This window comes from Balaenoptera acutorostrata, chromosome 4 (assembly GCF_949987535.1).
Source record: "Balaenoptera acutorostrata chromosome 4, mBalAcu1.1, whole genome shotgun sequence".
Lineage (NCBI taxonomy): Eukaryota > Metazoa > Chordata > Mammalia > Artiodactyla > Balaenopteridae > Balaenoptera > Balaenoptera acutorostrata.
The window spans coordinates 73,932,731-73,947,938 of NC_080067.1; the positions used below are offsets into that span (position 1 = coordinate 73,932,731).

General features: G+C 38.1%; 1 pseudogene; it reads right to left on the reverse strand.

The window, feature by feature from the left end:
* Window positions 1–399: 399 nt before the first annotated feature.
* On the reverse strand, window positions 400–6,431 carry LOC103004024 (ZZ-type zinc finger-containing protein 3-like; annotated as a pseudogene).
* Between the last annotated feature and the right edge of the window lie 8,777 nt (window positions 6,432–15,208).

A 15,208-nucleotide genomic window follows, 5' to 3' on the forward strand; every position in this document is an offset into this window, starting at 1 on the left:
ATCTCTCATTGCTGATATCTACGGGAGGCTAGACAGGATTTCTTCTAGGGTCTCAAGCGTATCATACACACAGCCTCTCCAACACTGAATGTTACCATTTTGTAAAGATCTTTGTCCATTAAGTGGCAGTTGTCCTGATAGTACTCAATCAGAATGCTCTCCAAGGTCCATATGTCACATAATTTGCCAAACGACTAGAGAGGAGTCCCATGCTAGTCCTGGAGCTGTCAAAGTAGGATGTTACAGAAAATAAGGAAGTCTAGGTTAAATTCTGTGGTCCTGATGCAAGAGTCAGTGGGCTTCACCAACATCTGTATAATCCCAGAGTTGAGTTGGCTGTGTGGGTGTCATCTTCCTTCCTTGGGGTTCCTTGTTGGTCGTCCAAACGCTTAGGAGTGGTCAGTTGAAGAATCTATGAACAGGTTCTAGTTGGTGATCTTCCTTGTGAATATCTGTTTCGTGAAGGCAGTCTGAACAAGAATCACAGAAATCCAAAGACATTTCTGGAGGACAATCCTGGCAGTGCCACTGAACACCCTGGATAGGTTCTATGCCACAGTTATCACACTTGAAGCCCACATGTTGCACAAATCCACTTTCAGTTTGCATTTGCTGAAGTTTCTGTTTTTTTAACTTTTTAAACTGTAATAGTTCCTTATATTCAGGTAAATTCCTATACATAATAGGAATACTTTCTTCATCTGATGCCTCCTCCATAGCAGTGTTATGTGGTTCCAAAAACAGGATCGGTCATCATCTTCATCCATATACACTGGTGGTTCATGGGAAGTCATGAAAGTGGAAGGTTTAAAGAGATGCTTATTAAGGGGGCACTGCTTGTTGAAGACTTTTTGGAGTATATATATAAGTTTGGTGTTCTGCCTGGGACTGGAATGCCAGCTTTAGTTAGTTTTATGAAATACTTCTGCACTCAGCTGGCAACCTATTTTGCTGTCCTATTGCCCAGTTCATCTGCTATCTTCTGCCAGCGTCGAGATTCTACTTCTTCAGGAGGGTATTTCAAGAGTAGTTGTTCAAGCTTTTTCTGTTCTTCAACAGTCCACAATTGGTTAAATGTTTCAAGTTTGGTATCATCACACAGGCGTTCTCTTATCATCTGAGGACGACTGTTTGAGCCTTCTGGACCATCACTCAAAGGCAACATAGAGTATGAAAGGGACTCTCCATCCTTCCTAGGATCTAAAGGACTTTTTGATCTAGCAGGTAAACCTACTTTATCAAAAACTAGCTTAACTCTCCTAGTATGTCTTTTGCGATTTGTAAATCCTCTTTCAAAGTTCCCAAGGCTATTGGTATATTGGTCCCATACAATCTCGGGCAATTGAACAACTCTCTGTGGATATGGAAGCCCTATATCAGCCTTCTTCTGGAGCTTTTCCACAAATCCAGTGGGATTTTTTAGTGCTTCTCTCTGATGTCTGCCTAAACTTTCAAGGTCCTGGACTGCTTGAGAACGTTGAGCCTCGAGTACAGCAATCGTCTGTAACAGTCTCTGATAACCATGACTCTCGAGTACTTTGCTGTTTTATATCAGTAGTTCTTCCATTATTATTTCCTTTCTGAATTTGCACAGGCTCTGGTCTCTTCTTTGGTGATCTTGATCATACTTGAGAATGAGAAGAGATTTCTTCAGGATGAGCAATGCTACGATTCCTTAAAGTTCTACCACAAAAAGATTCATCCAAGCCGTTTAACCCCACTGTTGATCTTGTAACATGAGTAGATCGGGAAGCAGCCATACTATGGCAAGTCCCTACGATACGGTCATCATGATCCACTCACTGGGAAACCTGTACAACCAAAGAGCTATCATTGTGGAAATATTATCTCTTTTCCTTATATCCTGAAGGAGTTGGAGCTATGATCTAGAATAGAGCTTAAGCATCACGGTTTCAGACTCTCAGCTTCAGCCATGGAGAATACTAGAACTTTCTAAATTCCTTTCTTTTTTAAAAGTGTTTTGCTTAGTATTTGATTCCCAAGCGTCTGCATTTATCTGTCATCACTGTTAATGTCGATGTTACACTGAGACTTCAGGTATTAATTATTTATATGGTTGTACTAGCACAACTTGATATCTTCCGGGCGGGGCCGAGCACCGCAGGCCACTCTGGGAGACGCGGCCACCATGGTCGTTCTCCGCCCCCGCCATGGCACTGGCTCCGCTGGCCGCCGCCCCCCGAAGCTGGACAGCGGCGCTGGGGCGCTTCCAGGTGGGTCCCCGCCTCCCGTTCCTGCCAGAAGCCAATCTTAAATAATAACATAATGTTTGATTCCAATTATATGACATTCTAGAAAAGGCACAACTATGGAGACAGTAGAAAGATCAGTGGTTTCCAGGGGCTGGGACATGGGTTGAGGGGGTGGATAAACAGGCAGAGCACAGAGAATTTTTAGGGAAGTGAAAATATGATGCACATAGTTATTTCACATTATGCGCTGTCAAAGACATAGGTAGGACCTACCTATTCAAAACACAGCACATTATAGCTTTAAAGACTAATAACCTTGGATATGATTCTGAGTTTTCTTTAAAATTTTTCCTTTTCAAATGCTTGAAACTCCAATGTTGAAATATATTGAGCCATTATTAATGATCATCATTCTATTATTTATCATGTTATTTCTCAAGGTCACAGCTACCTGTGAGACAAGAGGACTCAGGATTAATTCTGATGGGAAGAAACGAAAAGTTTCAATCTGTATCACTGGTTACAGAGAATTGTCAAACAATAGCTAGATAAATGGATTGATGGATTTCCTTTTCTACAAAAGGAAAGCAGAAGAGTTTTGTTTTATGTTAACTAATAAAGGAGATTCTATTATTCTGGGGACAACATTTTAGTGGTTTTAGTATCTAATACTGAAACATTAACAGCATTAACATGTAAGTAGAAGTTACTATTTGTCTCCTTTGTAAATTCTGAAGAAGACTTTGAAGAGTATAATGAATGATCATAATGTTGAATGTAAATTTAAAGCATATACCAACTGCTTTTCAGAATGGTCATAAACTGTAAATTATTAAGGTCATACTCAATTTTCTTTGGATCTCTAAGTATCGCTTATGTTTAAATATCCTGCCTACTGCAGCATGCCATTTTACAAGCTCCTCTTTAGCTCCCATTGCTATGTCAGGCATTGGGAATTCAAAAAGTAAGTCACAGTTCTGACAGCAAGAAGTTCTAGACTTTGTGGCTAGGATGAACGGGGGATACCCAACAAAGCCTGATTTGGTCCAAAGAGGACATCTTCAAGAAAGGGGAAACCTCAGCTCATACTCAAAGCATAAATAGAAGCTGGTCTTCAGAATAAGCTAATAAGTTGAAAATTCCTTCAAGCAAATATTCGTTAAATATCTGACAACATTAACAGTCAACGTGTTGAGGGGCTGAGAGCATAGACTGGACTCAGGTTGCCCAAGTTCAAATTCTGACTCAATATCTGTGTGACTTTGGGTAAGTTACTTAAACTCTATGGACTTCAGTTTCCTCATCTGTAAAGTGGAGATCATAATACTAGTCCCTACCTCATAGATATTTTTGTGAGCATTACAAGAATTAATACATGTAAAAACTTAGACAGTTCCTGCCATGTAGTAAGTGCTAGTCAAGGATGGCTACTACCATTTATTTTCAGAAGCTGGCTAGGGACTCTCTGTGCGATGCTCACAGAAGTATCCAGCCACTCCTCTGTTGCCCTGAACAATCCAGCTCTGTCCCCAACTTTTTATATTCCACACAGAAAATTATATTCCTTGCATTTGTCTGGACTCACTGTCCTTAGAAAGTAATTTAGAACTCTATTGCTTTGGGTCTTTGGCCTTTGGGAACCTCATCCTTATTCTCACCTCCAGTGTTCAGTGTTCCTTCAGACTATAAACATTACTCTCTGTGGTAAGTCCATTTTTTTCTCACATGTTACAGTTTTAATGATAATGTCTAGTTCCTTACAGATTGGGACCCTAGGAACAATCTGACAGGTCTGCTCACCAGGAGTTAGGCAAATCTTGGGGTGTGTGTCTCTCAGTGAGGGGACTCAAAGGGTCTGGGAGAAGGTGGGTAAGGAAGGAGTTAGTGGGATGAAGGAGAGGGTCTTAGCATTCTAAGGAGAAGGAACTGATTTTTAAAAAATAAAGTATTTCAAGTTGGACTCAATGATTTCTTTAGGTTTACTTTTAGTCCTGAAACATTCTGGTAAGTTCCTATTTGGTTATAGAAGATAACCCACTTAAATCTTGGTAATTGACCCTTGAGCACACAATTGCCTTATCAAAACTCTCTTCCATTTTTGCACCCATCAAAATCATAGAGCTTTTTGTCTGACCCTAAAAGTCATGTATTGGTATGTATTTAGCTAAAATACATGAGAGAATTTTTTATTCTCCTTCACCAAAATAAATTCTTCAGAAGGAAGGCTTTCATAATTTTTATTCATCTCCTCAACCCCTGTACCTAAAAGAGGTTCAGAGCAGACATTAAAAATAATGCTTGTTAAAAGACTGGCTGAATGAATGAGTTAATCATTTTTCTCACCAAAAAGAGAGCTAGCCTCCCATTTTTAGTTTATATGGAGAATTTATCTTGTTCCAAAGCCTCCAACTCAGACTGTGTTTAACACTCCATAAAACAAGGGAAAGGAAGTCTTCCCATTGCCAGAATAGTTTGCAAACTTACTCTTCCTGCAAAAGAGCAAAAGGGAAAATAATCAAAAACAGCAAAAGGTGGAAAATGTAGGTACTTCTTTGTCCCAGGTAGGTTACTATTCTCCACCATGGAGAGAGCAGCATGTCCTGTAACCACAAAGTGATTTAGAAACAACATCTCAATGCAAATACTTCCCTATCAATTAGCAGCATTTTTTTTTTTTTGAGATATGCATGTATCTGCCAGGCCTCACAATATAAAGCAACAAACAACAGTGTCATATTCATCAAGGAAAAGGTAGCCTGGAGTTACGCTTATTTTTTAGAAGTATATAATCAGCAGTCTTCCCGTGGAAAAAATATCAATGAAATCTGTATAGGAAGCATCATGACTTCTCTGAAGATGCCAAGGTGAAATCAAGAATTATAATAGCAATGCATAGTGCTTAACCATGTGTCACATGATATTGTAATAATTGCTTTACAAATATTATTATTCACTCTTCATAACATATGAGGAGGTACTATTATTACTACCCCCCCTTAACAAATAATAAAGCTGAAGCAAATAAATAACTCCAAAGTTATTAACAAGCAGCAGCTAGCAAGCAGCAGAGTCTGGATACAAGCCCAGGTATTTTAGTCCTATGTTTGTGCTCTTAACTACTATGCTAAAGAGGAAATAAATATAGTAGATGCTTATATTTTAGAAAACCAATTATATTGGAAGCTTTTGAACTAAATTAATTGATAATGTCTCTCTAACTTGAGCTCCTAGTAAAAAATTTAACAAACATATGTGCCAATCACTGTATTGAGCACTATGGGAATCTCACAGTGATGGATAAGGAACCATCTCTGTGCCAAACAAGGTACTATCAAGTATAAGAGGCAGGTGTGTATAACCAATGGCAACAGGGGTCAGATGAAATAAATGCCATAATGGAGAGACATTTTGTGATGTGGGAGGGAAGTCAGTGTTAGAAACAATTGGCAATAGGTTAAGAGGCATTTGATTAATCTCAGATACTTGTTTAAATTAAGAGTCCAGGATTTGGGGGCTTAAAACTATAAAAAGAGGGTCATAATATCTGAGTGGTGTGGTGGAGAGAGCACAGATTGGAAATGAAAAGATATTTATCTAAGACTAGTTCTTCCACTAACTAGGAATCTGAGTCTCAGTTACCTTATCTGTTACCTAGAAATCCTTCTTCCACATTTATTTACTTTTTTTTCAGTTGGTTTCCTTGGTTCATTATTTTAGGTGAGATTCAGGTAAGACAATGTATAAGGATGGACATAGCAATCTGTAAAGTAATGTAGGTATTAGCAGTATCATCACAATCCCTTGCTGTTTTTCTGTTTATTTGCTATTATACAGCAAGACTCACTGTAGCCACCTGGGATGGACACTGCTCACAATTTTAAGGTAGCATTCACATGGTCAAAGGAGAGGAAGAATAGACTCTTCCTGTCTCATCACCATCCCCAGTCATTTTATATTCAGGTCTCTTCCTATATCAAATTGTTTATTTTAATTATTTCATCACTTAATGACTTACTTGAAATGATACTCAACTATTTTATGTTGTTATTGGTGTTATTATTTTATACATTTCAAGAAACTACCACCATCATTACCACAACTATGGCAGACTGCACTTGTTAAGAATGGCTTCAACATCATCTCCCACCCCACATGCTCTTCTTACAAAGCTCCTTGCTTTGAGATGTCGGTCGGGTCTGTAACTACAGCAAAAGTCATGCTATGTGACTTCCAAGGCTAGGTCATAAGAGGCAATACAGCTTTTGCCTGGTTCTCTTAAGACTCCATGTCCAAGAAAGCCCAATCAGCCTACAGAAAAATCCACATGGAATGTAAATGAGACCCTAGCCCAGTCCTGGATAAGCTTCTAGCCAACAGTCAATACCAAGTTACTAGAAATATGAGTGAGCCATCTTGAAAGTAGCCAACCCAGCTGATACCACATAAAGCAGAGACAAGCTATCTCCAAGATCTATTTCCAAATTGCAGATTTTTCAGCAAAATGAATGACTGCTGTAGTTTTAAGCACATTAGTCTTTGGGTATTTGGTCATGCAACAATAGCTAACTGACTCAATACCCATAACTAACTAATCCTTGATCCCTTCTTCCCTTTTCCCTTTCCTTCCTTTCTTTTTCCCTTCACTTATTCCTTCATTCCTTTTTTTTTTCCTTCCTCCTTCCCTCTTTTCTTTCTGTTTGTCCTATGTACAAGGCACTGTTGTAGGCACTACAGATATAAAATATATAAAAAAAGTTTATTCCTTCAAGCAGTTTATAGTACATCGTGGAACACTGACATGTCAATCAATAATTAGAATACTCAGCTCATGCATCTCAATATCAAAAACAACAACAACAACAAATAACCCAATCAAAAAATGGGTGGAAGATCTAAATAGACATTTCTCCAAAGAAGACATACAGATGGCCAAAAAGCACATGAAAAGATGCTCAACATCACTAATTATTAGAGAAAGGCAAATCAAAACTACAATGAGGTAGATATCACCTCACACCGGGCAGAATGGCCATCATCAAAAAATCTACAAAAAAAAAATAATAAATAATTAGAATACAGCCTTTTAAGTGTTATAATAGTGGTTTGCTTAATATGCAAAGGGAACTTTGGGAGGTGAATTCTAACTGTAGTTTTCACTGAATAAATGATAAGATGTAATAATAACAAATATTTCTTGAGTCCCTACTATTTGCATGCAGTATTTAAAATAGTTTTAATGTATTAACAAATTAATCTTTACATGACAACTCCCTGATTTAGATCCTATTGTTATTCCCATTTTACAGTTGACAAAACTTAACCAATTATCTGTAAATATACAGAGAGCTTTAGTAATTTGCCTAAACTCAACGAGCCAAAAAGAAGTTGAGATTTGAACCCAAGCAACCTGGTTGAGTCACTCAACTATGCTCTAAGAACATGAGACAAAAGACTTTTCAGGCAGAGGAAATGTAAAGAGTCAGTGTGTGCCTGTGTTTGGGAGAGAAGGCTGTTATGCAACAGACATGGGGAGGTGCCATTCAGATGCAAGGAGTGTGGTTAGTTTACAGCTACCAGCCATTTGTTCTTTCAGGATCCACCTCAGTTTTTGAGCCAAGCTTCTTTTCAAGGAGACCCTGGTCAATGAATGAGCAAGGCAGTGGTATAAATGCTAGTCATTTCTGCTAAATGAGGGACTCCTCTAACCCTCATTGGGCTGGCAGAGACCTTGTCAGGTCTGCATCATGGCCAGTTATGCTTATTCCCTTTTCCTTTCACAAGTGTTACTTCCTAACCAAACTTTTATACTTCTAATTTTGTCTAAGTGTCTGCTTTTCAGAGAAATTAACTATAGCAGGGAAGATCAGAATAGAAAGTCAAATCAACAAGAGCTTTATAATCCCTAACAGAGAGTTTGGGTTTTTCTCTTATAAGTCAGTGATCTTCAAATTATTTTGTGAACATCTATTAGCAAAAGATTTTGATGTATACCCTCAATATATATTTATATGCATTTATTTATAAAATATATATGTAGATTAGTAGATTTTATATGTTGTAAACTCACACAAAAATATAAATTTTTAAGAATCAAAAATATAAAATTTATAAAAATAAATATTCCCAGTTTTAGTGGCACCCAATAAATCTATCTTATTCATTCCCTGGAGTAATGCACCCCATATACTGGAGTGACTACTGTTTCTGTTACAATGGAGATCTCTAGGCATTTTATGTAATAATCTAAGCCACTTAGATTTGTATTTTATAAGGGTCATTCTGGTAAGACTGTGGAGAATAGAAAAACTGGGGCCAAAGTGGGGAGAGAGTGATCAGTTAAAAGACTACAACACGTGAAAAATTAGAATGGTAGTATAAATAAAAAGGATGTGGTAGTTTTAAGAGATATTTGTGGGACAGAATAAGGAAAATTTAATGTGTAATAGAATTTAGGTAGTGAGGGATCCTAAGTTGAAAATGACACAGATATCGTGCTTGAAAAAAATGAGTGGATAGCTGTACAATTGAACTGAGTTCAGTAATGTAAAAAAGGGTGCCCTTGTGAAAAATATAATAAATTCAGTTTGGCCAACTTGGGTGTCAGTTGCTGAGAGACATCTGGTTAAATAGGAAGTGCCTTGAATGTGCAGCACAAACTACCCCTGGAGACATGAATTAGCAGGGCAAGTGTGTTAGTGGAAGCAGTGAGGGTGAATTATAAATTAGATCAACCAGAGATGGTGTATGGACTTAGAAGAGAAGCACTCTGTTTAAATTGCTCGTATTGATATGAAAATGATAACGATAATACTTTTACTACTACATTGCTGATATTCATTTTTAAACTTTCTCTAATTATTTTAAATTATTTTCTTATAAGATAAAAACAACTGACTCCCAAATATAGCCATCAAGTCAATAAGAGAATAAACCTGTGATTCTATAGTTTCTATTGAGAATTGAAGGAAATGGAGAGGAAAGATTTTATCATTAAACTAGAAAAACACCTGCATAATACACTCCTATTAACAAACGAGTAAATTCTTCATAATGAGACAGATCAGAACCCTACGGTTTTTCCCCTCCGTGTCTTCCAACTGCCTTTTGTCTGTAGAAAAACTTTAGTCAGAGAATACATTTTATCAGAGAAGTGAGAAAATGCAGAAGCAATGGAAAACAGTCAAACAGGAAGAAATAATAATAGTTTCATCTTTAAGTAAAGTCAAGGACCTTTCGTTCCTTCTCAAGGGCTATGGGTAATATTCTGAGCCACATCCTTTGAGCTGTTTTGTAGATACTGAAACCCCTACCAGGCGGAAGAAGTTAACTACATGATGAGCAGACTGTAGCCATGACATAAGCAGCCACAATTCCAAAAACTGGCCTGAAAGAAATGGGAACAAACTGACCCTGGAACTAAAGATTAACTGTACTTAAAACAATCAAGATGACGCTGATCAGACCACTGCATGAGCAACTTCAAGATGACTGTCAGAGCTGACTGTGCTGTTCTGCGTGTAGCCCCCTCCCTCTGCCTATAAAAGATCTTGCCCACTGGTTGTCAGTGGAGGCAGTCGACCTTTGGACATGAATCTGCCCTCCCCCTACTCCCCCGGAAATATAGAAAACTTTCCTTTCCACCAACCTTTCCTCTTTATTGGCTTTAAAGAACTGAGTAGCAGGACCCCACTTACGCTAACAATAATTTTGTTTAGGCCACGCAAGGGTCTTCTGAAGGAAGGAATATATCTACGAATATATCAGAGGATAAAAACTTACCATAGGAGGAGTCAAGATGGCGTAACAGGAGGATACAGAATTTGCATCTCTGCACAACTAGGACACCCACCAGGCACTAGTGGGGAACCACGGACACCTTAGGGGATGGGAGGAACCCCCAGTGACCGGGTAGGATGTGGGGCATGGGGGGAGTGAAGGGGGGGAGGAGAAGTGGAGGCAAGACAGGACTGGTGCCCCTGAGAGGTCGCTGGGGGAGGGGAAGGGATCCCATGCCCAAAGGGGGAAATTGGGGGACCACTGGGAGGTCAGAGGATCAAAAGGGAGAGTGACCAGGGTTCCCATGCCCTCTTGGGCCCTCAGGAGGCTGTGAGATCCCGGGCCTGATCCTCTGCCCACCAAGGCACCCTCCAGCCATGCAGGTCATGATGGAGTGGGAGGGAGGGAAGGGGGAGCAAAAGTTAAGCCTGGATCTCTGGGACCAACACCCCTGGGGGACAGCTGGGGGAGGGGAGGAGTTCCTACACACAGTGGGACCCACCTACGGTTAGGGGTCCAGTGGGGATGCGGGAGACCCTGGGGGAGATGGTGGGGGGAGGGGGTGGGCACGAAGGAATGGAAGGGAATGGGGCCAGTGCTATTATATATATGCTGTCTACAGCCAGTCCCTATGTCTGAAGTGGGTTTCTTTTAGACAGCATATAATAGGAACACACATATCAATAATCACCTTGAATGTAAATGGATTAAATGCTCCAACCAAAAGACACAGACTGGCTAAATGGACACATAAAGACTGAAAGTGAGGGGATGGAAAAAGTTTTTCCAAGCAAATAGAAATCACAAGAAAGCTGGAGTAGCAATACTCATATCAGATAAAATAGACTTTAACATAAAGACAGGTACAAGAGATAAGGAAGGACACTACAAAATGATCAAGGGATCAATCCAAGAAGAAAACATAACAATTATAAATATTTATGCACCCAACATAGGAGCACCTCAATACATAAGGCAAATGCTAACAGCCATAAAGGGAGAAATCAACAATAACAAAATAATAGTGGGGGACTTTAACACCTCACTTACACCAATAGACAGATCATCCAGACAGAAAATAAATAAGGAAACACAAGCTTTAAATGACAAAATAGATCAGATAGACTTAATTGATATTTCTAGGACATTCCACCCAAAGTGGGAAGAAAAGACTTTCTTCTCATGTGCACACCGAATATTCTCCTGAATAGATCACATCTTGGGTCACAAATCAAGCCTTGGAAAATTTAAGAAAATTGAAATCATTTTAGCATCTTTTCCAACCACAATGCTATGAGATAAGAAATCAATTACAGGAAAAAATCTCTAAAAAACACAGATACATGAAGGCTAAACAGTGTGCTGCTAAATAACCAAGAGATCACTGAAGAAATCAAAGAGGAAATCAAAGAATACCTAGAAACAAATGACAATGAAAACACAACAATCCAAAACCTATGGGATGCAGCAAAAGCAGTTCTAAGAGGGAAGTTCACAGCAATTCAAGCTCACCTCAAGAAACAAGGAAAACCTCAAATAAACAATCTAACCTTACACCTAAAACAACTAGAAAAAGAAGAACAAAGAAAACCCAAAGTTAGTAGAAGGCAAGAAATCATAGAGCTCAGAGCAGAAATAAATGAAATAGAAACAAAACAATAGCAAAGATAAATAAAATTAAAAACTGGTTTTTTGGAAGATAAACAAAATTGTTAAACCTTTAGCCATACTCAAGAAAAAAAGGGAGAGGACTCAAATCAATAAAATTAGAAATGAAAAAGGAAAGATTACAACTAACACCGCAGAAATACCAAAGATCATAAGAGACTACTACAAGCAGCTATATGCCAATAAAATGGGCAACCTGGAAGAAATGGACAAATTCTTGGAAAAGTACAACCTTCCAAGATTGAACCAGGAAGAATTAGAAAATATAAACACAACAATCACAGGTAATGAAATTGAAACTGTAATTAAAATGTTTCCAACAAACAAAATTCCAGGACCAGATACCTTCACAGGCGAATTCTATCAAACATTTAGAGAAGAGTTAACACCTATCCTCCTCAAAATCTTCCCAAAAATTGCAGAGGGAGGAACACTCCCAAACTAATTTTACAAGGCCACCATCACCCTGATACCAAAACCAGGCAAAGATATCACAAAAAAAGAAAATTACAGACCAATATCACTTATGAACATAGATGCAAAAATCCTCAACAAAAAACTAGCAACAGAATCCAACAACACATTAAAAGGATCAAACAACATGATCAAGTGGGATTTATCCCAGGGATGCAAGGATTCTTCAATATACACAAATCAATCAATGTGATACACCATATTAACAAACTGAAGAATAAAATCCATATGATCATCTCAATAGATGCAGAAAAAGCTTTTGACAAAATTCAACTCTGATTCATGATAAAAAGCTCTCCAGAAGGTGGGCATAGAGGGAATCTCCCTCAACATAATAAAGGCCATATACGACAAACCCACAGCAAACATCATTCTCAATGGTGAAAAACTGAAAACATTTCCTCTAAGATCAGGAATGAGAGACAAGGATGTCCACTCTCACCATTATTATTCAACATAGTATTGGAGTCCTAGCCAGAGCAATCAGAGAAGAAAAAGAAATAAAAAAGAATACAAATTGGAAAAGAAGAAGTAAAACTGTCACTTTTTGCAGATGACATGATACTATACATAGAAAATCCTAAAGATGCCACCAGAAAACTATTAGAGCTAATCAATGAATTTGGTAAGGTTGCAGGATACAAAACTAATGCACAGAAATCCCTTGCATTCCCATACACTAACAATGAAAGATCAGAAAGAGAAATTAAGGAAATAATCCCATTTACCATTGCAACAAAAAGAATAAAATACCTAGGAATAAACCTACCTAAGGAGACAAAAGACCTGTATTCAGAAAACTATAAAACACTGATGAAAGAAATCAAAGATAACATAAACATATGGAGAAATATACCATGCTCCTGGATTGGAAGAATCAATATTGTGAAAATGACTATACTACCCAAAGCAATCTACAGGTTCAATGCAATCCCTAACAAATTACCAATGGCATTTTTCACAGAACTAGAACAAGAAATTTTACAATTTGTATGGAAACATAAAAGTCCCTAAATAGCCAAAGCAATCTTAAGAAAGAAAAACAGAGCTGGAAGAATCAGGCTCCCTGACTTCAGACTATACAACAAAGCTACAGTAATCAAGATAGTATAGTACTGGCATAAAAACAGAAATATAGATCAATGGAACAGAATAGAAAGCCCAGAGATAAACCCACGGACATGTGATCACCTTATCTTTGACAAAGGAGGCAAGAATATACAATGGAGAAAAGACAGCCTCTTCAATAAGTGGTTCTGGGAAAACTGGACAGCTACATGTAAAAGAATGAAATTAGAACACTTCCTAACACCATACACAGAAATAAACTCAAAATGGATTAAAGACCTAAATGTAAGGCCAGACACTATCAAACTCTTAGAGGAAAACATAGGCAGAACACTCTATGACATAAATCACAGCAAGATCCTTTTTGACCCACCTCCTAGAGAAATGGAAATAAAAACAAAAATAAACAAATGGGGCCTAATGAAACTTAAAAGCTTTTGCACAGCAAAGGAAACCATAAACAAGACAAAAAGACAACCCTCAGAATGGGAGAAAATATTTACAAATGAAGCAACTGACAAAGGATTAATCTCCAAAATTTACAAGCAGCTCATGCAGCTCAATATCACAAAAACAAACAACCCAATCCAAAATTGGGCAGCAGACCCAAATAAACATTTCTCCAAATAAGACATACACATGGCCAACAAATATATGAAAAGCTGCTCAACATCACTAATCATTAGAGAATGAAAATCAAAACTACAATGAGGTATCACCTCACACAGGTCAGAATGGCCATCCTCAAATAATCTACAAACAATAAATGCTGGAGTGGGTGTGGAGAAAAGGGGACCCTCTTGCACTGTTGGTGGGATGTAAATTGATACAGCCACTATGGAGAACAGTATGGAGGTTCCTTAAAAAATTAAATTGGAACTCTCATATGACCCAGCAATCCCACTACTGGGCATATACAATGAGAAAACCATAATTCAAAAAGATACACGTATTGCAATGTTCATTGCCACACTATTTACAATAGCCAGGACGTGGAAACAGCCTAAATGTCCATCAACAGATGAATGGATGAAGAATATATATATACAATGGAATATTACTCAGCCATAAGAAGGAACGAAATTGAGTTATTTGTAATGAGATGGATGGACCTAGAATCTCTCATACAGAATGAAGTAAGTCAGAAAGAGAAAAACAAATACCCTATGCTAATGCATATATATGGAATTTTAAAAAGCGGTACTGATGAACCTAGTGGCAGGGCAAGAATAAAGACGCTGACGTAGAGAATGGACTGGAGGGCACGGGGGTGAAGGGGAACCCGGGATGAAGTGAGGGAGTGGCATGGACATATATACGCTACCAAATGTAAAATAGATAGCTAGTGGGAAGCAGCCGCATAGCACAGGGAGATCAGCTTAGTGCTTTGTGACGACCCAGAAGGGTGGGATAGGGAGGGTGGGAGGGAGACACAAGAGGGAGGAGATATAGAGGTATATGTATACATATAGCTGATTCACTTTGTTGGACAGTAGAAAATAACACAACATTGTAAAGCATTTATACTCCAATAAAGATGTGAAAAAAAAAAAAAAAACTTACCATAAACTCCTTGATAAGCAGCAAAACTCCTTGGCAGAAATACATTTTACTAGGTCTCGACTGCCCATTAGAATTCAATAAATTCCACTTTCTTTTGCATTAATTCCACTTCTGATTTCCACAAGTTATACAATATCAGTATCTACTGAACAAAGCATGACATCTTAAGTCTATGCAACACCCAGAACACATAACCTTTTCAGAGTTTCCTTTTCCCTTAGACAAGATTATCTCCTCCCATTAATTAGAAACTGTTACTTGGATTAAAACAAACAAAAAAGTGCATCTTCTTTACTTAAGAATCACGTATGTATACCATAATATAATATTTTGCTTTTCTGGAGGGCTGACATTTTAAGAACTTACCCAGAACCAACTTATCGTTGTCATTTTAAAATCAATTTAATAATGTTGAAAACTCACAAATGGTCATAATAAATAGAGCA